This window comes from Silurus meridionalis, chromosome 11 (genome assembly GCF_014805685.1).
Source record: "Silurus meridionalis isolate SWU-2019-XX chromosome 11, ASM1480568v1, whole genome shotgun sequence".
Lineage (NCBI taxonomy): Eukaryota > Metazoa > Chordata > Actinopteri > Siluriformes > Siluridae > Silurus > Silurus meridionalis.
In genome coordinates this window covers 21,496,255-21,507,537 of record NC_060894.1, presented here as the reverse complement: position 1 = coordinate 21,507,537, position 11,283 = coordinate 21,496,255, and the positions used below count along the sequence as shown (strand labels likewise).

The window sequence follows — 11,283 nt, the reverse complement described above, 5'->3', positions numbered from 1 at the left end:
CACTGAATAAATCTACCGTCGCTTGAAGTTCATTCCACCACCTCGGTGCCAGAACAGAGAAGAGCCTTGAAGTGTACTTCCCTCTCATTCTGAGAGAAGGTGGTACCAGTGGAGCAGTGCTGAAGGATCTCAGACAGCGTGGTGAGGTACGAGGTGTGATGAGGTCACTGAGGTAAGATGGCGCTGGTCCATTTTTGGCCTTGTAGGCATCATCAGTGTTTTGAATCTGATACGTGCAGCTACTGGAAGCCAGTGGAGGAGCAGCAGTGGGGTGGTGTGGGAGAACTTGGGCTGATTGAACACAAGTCGTGCAGCTGCGCTTTGGATCATTTGCAGTGGATGAATAGCGTTTAGAAGAAAGATCTTCCAGCAGAGAGCTGCAGTAGTTCAGTCTCGAAATCACAAGAGACTGAAGAAGAACCTGGGCAGCCTGTATGGACAGAAATGGTCGAATCCTTCGGATGTTGTAGAGAAGAAATCAATAAGAACGTGCCACATTAGCGACATGTGAGGAGAAGGACAGTTGATTGTCCATAGTTATCACAAGGTTGTGAGCAGTGACTGCAGGGAAGAGCAGAGAGTCATGTACAGATATACAGATACAGAGATACAGTAATACATATTACTACATTTACATGTACAGCATTTAACATACACTCATCCAGAGTGACGTATAGATATCTCCTTTATACAACTGAGCAGAAGAGTTAAGGGCCTTAATCAAAAGCCACAGCGGTGGTAACTTGGTGCTGCTGGGATTTAAACTTACGACCTAACGATCAGAAGTTCAACACCTTAACCACAGAGCTACCACCTCCAACATTACTACTCATACTCATTACTATCCATACTTCAAATACTCACACTATTCATACTGATACTACTACTCATACTACTACTACACACTACTCATAGTACTACTACTACTACTACTACTAATCATACTCATTACTATCCATACTTCAAATACTCACACTAATACACATACTACTACTCATACTACTCATAATACTACTAATCATACTCATACTACTACTACTAATCATACTCATACTACTAATACTCATACTACTCATACTACTACTACTACTACTAATCATACTCATACTACTAATACTCATACTACTCATACTACTACTACTACTACTAATCATACTCATACTACTAATACTCATACTACTCATACTACTACTACTACTACTACTCATACTACTACTACTCATACTACTACTACTCATACTACTACTACTACTACTAATCATACTCATACTACTACTACTACTACTACTACTCATACTACTCATACTACTACTACTCATACTAATACTACTCATACTACTACTACTCCTCATACTACTACTACCATGCTACTACTACTGCTACTACTGCTCATGCTAATACTACTCATGCTACTGCTACTGCTGCTACTGCTACTACTGCTCCTCATGCTACTGCTATTCATGCTACTCATGCTCATGCTACTACTACTACCATACTACTCATACTACTACTACCATGCTACTACTACTACTCATACTCATGCTACTACTACTCATACTCATGCTACTACTGCTCATGCTAATACTACTCATACTACTCATGCTACTGCTACTGCTCATGCTACTCATACTACTGCTACTGCTCATGCTACTACTATTCATGCTACTCATGCTACTACTCATACTACTGCTACTGCTACTGCTACTACTGCTACTGCTGCTACTGCTACTCATGCTACTACTACTACTACTCATACTAATACTACTCATACTACTACTACTACTCCTCATACTACTACTATTCATACTACTCATACTACTACTACTACTACCACCACCATACCACCACACCACTACCACCACCACCATACCACACCACCATACCACTACCACTACCACCACTACCACCACTACCACCATACCACCACCACCACCACTACCACACCACCACCACCACCACCACTACCACACCACCACCATCCATACCACCACACCACCACCACCACCACCAATACCACCATACCACCACCACCACACCACACCACCACCACCACTACCACCACCACTACCACTACTACCACCACCACCACACCAATACCACCACACCACCATACCACACCACCACCACCACCACACCACCACCATCCATACCACCACACCACTACCACCACCATACCACTACTACCACCACTACTCACCACCACTACCACTACTACTACCACTACCACCACTACCACTACCACTACTACTCATACTACCACTACTACCACTCATACTACTACTACTACCACTCATACTCATACTACTACTACCACGCATACGACTTATACTACTACTAATTATACTCATACTACTACTACAACTGCTACTACTAATGTTATGCATACGCACACTATTACGACCACTACTATTACTCATACTCACACTACTACTACTCATAACATTATTACTGATTCTACTACTACTCATACTACTACTACTACAACTACTACTCACACTGTTACATAAATATATATTTCATATAACTATTGTTTATATATAACTCATACTTCTTAACTAACATAACCTCTTCATTAACCTAGTAGTTAAGTAAAATTAACTAAAACTGTCTTCAGCACCACAGCTGCGTTTTCTCACTAGTCTAATAACATGATTGATTCATATGTAAATAAGGGGGCGTGTCCAAACGTATCCAGGTAGGAAGGCTCCTGGCGAGGCTTGGGAATGTCTGAGGAACCCTGGAACCAGATGAATGACAAACTCACGGAGTCTGTTCTATTCAAGTTCCTGCTTATATACTGAAGCTATACAATTAATTAGTAGCCATAATTAGTATTAATGAGTAAAAGTCTTGGCCCTTTAATTGCCCTCTATACTGTATCTGCCACAGGAAATGGGACAGTCTTGTTTCCAAACCCATATTCCGCCATATTGGCTATGATTGGATAATATTGGTTCTGTGGAGCACGGATTGGTTGGAACCGCCTCCTGACAGCAGGATTGGAAAACCCGGAGCCAATCCTGGTCCAAGGTGCGGCTGTCCAAGTCCTAGGTACGGGTGGAGGAAAGAGCCATCCCATCCTCCAATAGAACCTAACGAGGGAAAAGTCACAGCCTGTAGCGCCTGGAAGAGCTGCTTAGAAGCCTAAAAAACTGAACGCAGATCCAACCATGGAGAGGAACCGCGTCAAAATGCCTGTCTGACACTCCAAGACTTCTAAGGTAAGCTTTTATTCCGGGGTTTGTGCTCAGGATTGGGCTGGAAAAAGAATGGAATGAGAGCTGAGCGGAGGTGAAACGGGAGAAGGAAAAGTTTTGGCTCCCGACCGAACAGACGCTCTGTCTTTCTACAACTCTGTCCTGCAGAACTTCCAGCTCTTTAATCATCATTCATGAGTTTGATCTTCTTATATCCACTTTAATCAATCAATGAGTGAATAGAGGTTCATTTGAGGAGCGGCTGAAGACCAAGCTTAAAAACCAGCCATAACCCTGATGTGTGAGTGTAAATAAAGTGGAATAAAGTGGAATAAAACAGTACTCATGGTTACACTGTTGCATTATAATCCGTTACATGATCAAATCCACGAGAAACATGAAATGTGATACAGTGTTTTTCCACTTACACTTTATTATGGCCAGATCTCACCTACAGAGACGTGCATGAGATCTCATCCGAGGGAGATTGTTTGTTTGTTTTTGTTTGTTTGTTTACAAGTCCATAGTTCTTTGATCTACAAAGCAAAACTTACAGACCTACAGACCTGCATGTACTGTATTAATAGTAGTAGTAGTAATAATAATAATAATAATAATAATAATAACAATAATAATAACAATAATAATAAACAAATAAACAGTTATCTGCAAATTCCTTCCCTATTATTTATATATATATATATATATATATATATATATATATATATATATATATATATATATATATATATATTAGTCCAAAGATTATCTTTAAAACCACTTGAATAATTACTGGGTCTGGAGTTGAAGTTCTGCTGCTTAACAGGAAAATGCTTGGGTGTGATCTTTCTATTTTATTTATTTATTTACTCATTTATTGTTGTTGTTGTTGTTGTTGTTTTTTCATGCAGTTTACTAGATAAGCACATACATGTTCAACATCAACCACTTTTTTAGGTTCTGAGAATACTTTTACTATCTATGACCCTCCTCCTCTTCTGTCTTGACCTTGGCTCAGGAGTTTATTCACGTCACAGCCAAGCAAGAAATGGGCTCGTTTGTGAAAAGAAATATTTCGTATTGCGATGTGAGAAAATAGATCTTAATGGCTTTGCCAAGACTTTCTGGAAACCTAGAACCAATAACTATAAAAAAAAAAAAGGCGATAAAACACTTTCTGACCGTAAACTAGGAGATTTTATTATATTCCACTTTGCACCATTCGAGTCGACTTTCTGTCATATCTTATTCCACTATTTAGTTCCGTCATAACGTATCTGCATCCCGTTCCATTGCATTCCTCTTTTCAGTTTCATGGCCTTCCACTCATTCTTTTCCAATCCATGCATTCTTTTTCCATTCCATGGCACGTTTTTCCATTCCATTTTTATTTCATTACATCCCATTTCATTTTTATATGCAATATTTTCCATTTCTTTCTCTTTCCATTCTATTTTATTCTACAGTTCCATACCATTCTTTTACATTCCACTCTACTCAACTCCACTACACCAGTTAGTTTCATTGCATTCCATCCTATTCCTATAAAAAAAAAAAATCTGTTGTTGTGTGGTCTGCTTGTGGACTGAAATCAGAGCAATGCCCTCATCTCCAGTTTTGTTTACATCTCCCCTGCACTATTTTTTCTGCTTTAACCAGCATAAAGTCCCAGCAGCCACACTACAGTCACTGCACCTCTCAGTGTGGGATTTACACACAGGGTGATTGTTTTGAACCTTTCAGCCTTCGGCACGAACAGGACGTCTAAATCCTGTAATCTCCCAAAGAGCTTGGGGCTTCGAGCGATTGTGTTCAAGAGGCTTTGCTTCACAGAGAACCCCGAAAGCTTTTGTTTCAGTTTGTTTGAGCGCTCGGTTTGCGAGGCTTTCGTTTTATTTCTGCACTGCATTGTCAAAGAGTAGCTAGAAATTCTACACACAGGGAAGGTGTATCCAGATGTGCATTCCTCTGCTCTAAAGTGGAAGGCTCACGGTCCATAGCACAGGAAGGAATGCAAACATGAGGTTTTCTGGCTTGTGAAAACCTTGAATATGGAAAACATACCTGCGCATTCATATATATATATATATATATATATATATATAAAGAGTAAAGTTCTGTTCTTATATGTCGTAGTGAAATGGTCCACTTTTTCAAAACGCAATCATCAGTTTGCTAATCCTAGTTTTTTTCTTATACACTGAGCGTTTCTGGCTCATATTTCAGCATGTTTTTTTGGAATGGCTGTAATCAGTTTTAAATTAAACTCGTTTGTGCTTTTCTCTGTCGAGCTTTGTTTAAGGAGAAAAAAAAAAAAAAAGATTTCTGCTGCCAAGTCAGAACCATGCCGTGCTCCGAGCACCTCCAAGATTATAACTGCATGAGGCCCAGGACGGGATTTTAAACCACTGCCATAGTACTGTTACGCAAATCGGGTACAATTTCAGCTTGTTTTTTTTTCCTATTCCTCAAGCCCAATTCCCCCAATCACCCCCTCCCCCGCACCCCCTTTATACACTGCTTATAAAATCCGTATGTCTTCGCTGGTCAACTTCTTCCAAAATATTTTTTCGATGGCTGTTTTTTTGATGAGCAGGATGTGAAATTATTTGTATTTTTTTCGGCGCACTAAAACAGCAGAACAGACGACTTTTGTTTATGAAGTGTCACCGACTAAACGGCTTCCCAGAAGCTAAGTAGTAATTAAGATGTCCACTGGTCTGGCTAGATATCAGGACACGATGTTGCCAAACTGCACGGAAAGAGTGAGTTGTTGTAACGTTATCAGCATCATTAGAGACCCGCCGACAACTGCATGGAAACAAGAGCTCTGGCGGATCGTTATATGGTGCACACATGCCTGATTTTAATCCATTTTTTCTAACTTTGCCTCAATAAAGTATAATTTCAGCATTTAAAATGTTGGATATGGATACTGTCATCTGGGAGGAATGACCTCTGAATTCTGTAATACTATAATACCATATTTCAGAAGAAAAAGCAATATGAGGTCAGTCATATATCATATAAAATGTTTTCTACAACAGAATTAAATTATACACGCAACATAACGCGCCGCCAATACATTATCCATGTAAAGGAAATTGCGTTCTTGCCAGTATTTCCCCTCTGTAATTAGCAACCAGCAAGTGCCTTAAATATAGTTGGTGTTTCTGCATCTTTTAATTTTGTGGTGCTGGTTGACATTTTGTAATTAAAAACAAATTCCTCCTTTGTTTTTTTTTTTTTTTTTTTTTTTTTTTGGAGATATGCCTCAGGTAACATTTGGAATTCAGGACGAAAAAACTGTAAATCAATATTTCAATGTGTTGAAATTAGCTTGAAGTATGTCCATTTTTTTTTTGCCATTGGTTCTTCTCTGCCCACAATATATAAAAGAATAAACGAAGCACACTTATGTGGTGTGCGAGGATTGACGGAGTACACTGTGGTTAGCGGCGAAGTGGCGTATGAATAACTTGGCCTCACCGTTGACTGGCAAGACGCCTTTCCTTGTTTCAAGTGTCTAAATTCCCCTTTTTGCCCATTGTGGGGGTGTAATTGTGTTATCTCGGTTCAGCTTGTTGTTCTAGGATTTTCAAAGGTGTTTAAAGCAGCACAGGTTTTACGGCCGACTGGAAGCTGCTCTGCTAAAAGCACAGGGTTTCTCCGGGCTCTTTAAAAGTCTAGGCCCTAAAAAGTCTTTAAATTAGCTGTTCTAGGTTTTTTTGTTGTTGTTAGTTTCTGTGGTGTTGTAGTTTTCCATATACAATTGGCTGTATTACGACTACAAATGAGACCAACACGCGACAGCCAATCAGCTTTCTGTTATTGGCGCAAGTCTCTCTTTTGGTTGTACCGCAGACGTAAAAATTTTTGCAGTGATGGAGAAGTGCAATTTTAGCGATGTTTGGCTTGGGGGAAAAAAAAGAATTTAGGGTTTGGTTAAGGCCAGTTGCTAACAACGTATTTGTGTGTTTTTGGTGTTGCGATACAGGTGTTAAATTAAATTCTTAATGGTCTTAAATTTGACTTTGTGACACCTGCAGAAACATGAAATGAGGCATTTTATGACTAGTGTTGATTTTCCTGTCCTTATTCACCATAATTATAATAATAATAAACTCATTCCACAAAGAGATCTGGCCATGTGCAGTTTCTTCTCACTGTGCCACATATCTGACATGGTTTTGTTCAGGTGCTCCTTCAGCCAAGTCTGGGCAAACCAAACTAGCATCCATTAAATACACACACCCTTTTGTTTTTCCCTCGAGATCCATTTGTAAGGGTAGGCGGTCTTATATTTTCGGCCTTCTCCAAGGCCTCATTGGCATCTCCTTTGATCAAGTCAAAGCCTTTTTTATCTGCAACAGATCTCTCTTTCCAGCTACAGCCACAAAAGGAGCCACGGGCAACCGTTAATCCCTTAAGGGACAGAATACACCAAAGTGTGGATTGCACAGCCTAAGAATAATCCCGGGCCTGGTATCGGTGGTAACGCCAAAACATTGCAGGGTATGGAACTGTGCAGTGCTGGTGGCTGGATGCCAGCCTGCTCTAGACGTGTCTGGGGCTGAAGCTGCACATGAGCCATGCATGTTGGAACAGCCGTAATAAAATACTCATTCGCTTCCCAGCAGCTATGACTCATGGGGGCCAGTGTACTTTATCTTCTGGAGAGAGCACTCCACTGTTTGGGAATCGTATGCCGGGGAACGCCACACACCTGCAAAGCTTTGACAGAGAGAAATCAGCCGCCTGTTGAATGGATCACGGTTTTGGAACTCGAACGTACACTGCAAACACGGGGGTTTTACAACCAGAGGTTTTTGTCGCCGTGACAAGACGATGTTGCAGCAGTTTGTGACCTCTTCTTGAAACTATTCAAGTGCATTTTCGCTTCATGAGTCACGTAGCTCTGAGCTGAAATCGAACCCATGTTTCTTATGCCACTTGCTTTACAAAAGTAAACGACTGTCTCGAAAGCTTCACAGATGTGCTCGTTGCTCGCGGGCTTGGCGCCATCTGACTCTGATTTACGTCCCTAGTTTGTGCGAAAGGCATGTTTGTGTTGTGGACTTCAGTGCTGTCCATGATGTGGTAGCATGTTGGAGCGAGCATTGCCCTTGTAATTACACTCAGCAGTTCTATGGCGCCATGTTAAATGCCAAGCTGTTGAGCTCTGTCTCCGACCTCGTGCATGAGTGAGACGTTTATTCGGACAAAGCGAGCACTTCCACTAGTCTTTGGTAGGTGAAAGGTGATTATCACAGGCCATGTGGGTCAGTGAGAGTTTCCAAGTTTGGTGCAACTGTGACTCACAGCACCGTATCCTTTTTTGCTTGACGTAAATCATGGCTGCTTGTTTTTCTCATTTCCATGGAAGGTTTTGCAGACTTCCAGATGCAACTTTGAAATCGCAAGTTTGTAATCAAGTTCGCTGCCCAAGTCTGCAACCACTGAATGAAGAAATCAATCAGTCTGGAACTAGACTTTTTTTTTTCTGGGCTTAGCATTTACCCCCCTAAAGAAACACAGTTATTTGTTTTAAACTTTCAAAGACAGATTTATCAGAGTTTCAGACATGGCCAGGTTTTATTAATGGTATTATATTATAATTGTTGTTTTTGTTATTATTGACACTTGTGTAGTCTGGAACTGCTTGTTGGAAGGGGCAATCGCAAACAGCTGGATGGTGGATTTTTTTATTTGTATTTTATAATAATATTTAAAAAGGTAATGCTATATAATATAAAGGTGTTTAAAACAGCACAGGTTTTACGGCCGACTGGAAGCTGCTCTGCTAAAAGCACAGGGTTTTTCCGGGGTCTTTAAAAGTCTAGGCCCTAAAAAGTCTTTAAATTCGCTGTTCTAGGTTTTTTGTTGTTAGTTTCCGTGGTGTTGTAGTTTTCCATATACAATTGGCTGTATTACGACTACAAATGAGACCAACACGTGACAGCCAATCAGCTTTCTGTTATTGGCACGAGTCTCTCTCGGTTGTACCGCAGACGTAAAAAATTTTGCAGCGATGGAGAAGTGCAATTTTAGCGATGTTTGACTTGGAAAAAAAAAATTAGAACATTGTGACAGTATAAAATATTGTATATCACTAAATCCGTTGTGTTGATACGTTCTAGAGTTTAGTTTAGCAGTGCGATTAGTAGAATATCTGCGCATTCTACCTTTGTGCACAGCTGGCTGAGGCTTCAGTTGTACTGGGAAAGCATCCAAAACTTATAGAAGAGCTGGCATATGGTAGCCATCTTGACCTGGCCAGTGCCTAAAGGGAATACCAGATCGAACAGATAATTCCATGGGCAACGGATTTAAGGGTCCGATGGCTAGTGCGCAGAGTCCTGCAAGATGACAAACCTGATTTATATCAGAACTCTGAAACACTGGCAGTCCGTCCAGTCTGCTGAGCAATTATACAAAATTTACTGTCCAAGCACAGAATTGGGAAATTTTTGCGAGCCCTTGAGAGCAACCTTTCGTCTCGATCTGTCGCAGCGCGTAAAGATACGAGTCAACGGCGAGATGACGCAAGGACAGATGCAGATGTTTTCAGCTGGACGGCTTCACCGTCGGGACGAACGTAGCGCACAGAGGCTTTGATTGTGGCGCTTCAACTGGTCTACCATTTGTACACGTGTTTATTTGCTTGGCCATGTTGCAGCATGAGCTAAATTTAACTCTGCATTTCCTCGCCTGGCGGTCGAGGTGCAGCTCGAGCGAACTGTGAGGTACGTTGTGTGTGATGTGTACATTCAGCAAACCTTGTGGTTTTTTTTCCGAGGTCTTATCGGCCGTGCGCTTGCAGCCTGTTTCGCCTAAGTTATACACAGCTGTGTTGCATTCCACAAGCTAGCCTCGGTGTATGATTTTAAATCTGTTTTTTTTTTTTTTTTCCCGAGCTGAAATCCAGCCTCGACAAGATACACATGGGATTATTTATGCACGCTGTATGCAAAATTGTAATTTCAGAGGACAAAAACTCTTCAGCTGTGTTCCACTCGGCCTCCATTGTTGGCTCTCGGTTTGTTTCCTAAGGCAAGTTCGCCACATAATTTCTGCGTAAATCTTTTTTCCCAAAACTCGAGCATTTTCTTCGGTAACGACCGACTCTTGCCAAACCTTGCACACTTTAATTCTAGGCTTGCTTCAATCCACTGGGTGTTTGTGGCTAATGCACACACCTTAAAAACATTAACAGAAAAACATCTCATAGCCATATTTATGTATTATGCTTCGAAAATATAACTTTTTGAAAAACCTGAACGACATGCAATTTCAACCAGGACTGCAAATCAGTCAGCTGTATAAGCCGCATCCACATCCACACAGCTGGGTGGTCTTTGCTTGAGTTACAAGGAGAGAATGATGGCTGTGACTCCCTGTCCTGAACTGTTTAGCAACCTTTGCCTATCTAAACATCTTCAACAATTACTTATCCCTCTTTTTTTTATGTTCAAGAAGGTCTCTCTGTGAAGAAGCGTAACTCGGTTCTCTGAAGATTCTCTTGCACTGCAGGGGATTTTGGAGAAACCAGCATTCAGTTCATACAAGTGCATAAGGAAGAGATGAAGTAAAATATTTTTTCTTTGTCAATGAGCTTAAAGGAATTAATTTCCAGCATTCACGCAGCTCATTTCACATTGTCGCTGCTTCTCTTTGATCTGTGAAGCGACAGGCATTTTTGTTTCTTCCCAAAACCTAAACACGGATTGAAGGAATCGGACCGGGGGAAGCGTCTCACTTAAACAGGCTAAAATATCCGGCATCGATGCGTCACACTCCAGCAGCGCAGGTCAGCGTTACACAACGGATTCAACACTCAATAACAAACCAACATGGCGCATAGGAGTGGCTTTTAGCCAGGTTGGGTTACTGCGAAGTGCAAGGATTCGTTAATCTCTTTCAATATTCCAATTAGTTTCCAGGTAAGGATAATCCAGTTTGAAGAAGCCGAACTGTTCTGGTTCACGCGAGAGATCGAGTTTCCACTCACAGCCAGTTACGTTCCCTTTGTCCGGCTGCAACCTGCCTTTAATCTTTAACGAGTCTCAGTTCGAACGGTGTGAGA

At 41.1% G+C, this 11,283-nt stretch overlaps 1 protein-coding gene across 1 annotated transcript in view; it reads left to right on the top strand.

Annotated features, from left to right (window-relative positions):
- The first annotated feature begins 3,071 nt into the window (after positions 1 to 3,071).
- Positions 3,072 to 11,283, top strand: part of il11ra (interleukin 11 receptor, alpha) — a 33,920-nt gene continuing 25,708 nt past the window's right edge. Inside the window, exon 1 of the mRNA XM_046860769.1 lies at positions 3,072 to 3,221. The gene's annotated coding sequence lies outside the window, so the exon portion shown is untranslated. The remainder of the gene's footprint in view (positions 3,222 to 11,283) is intronic.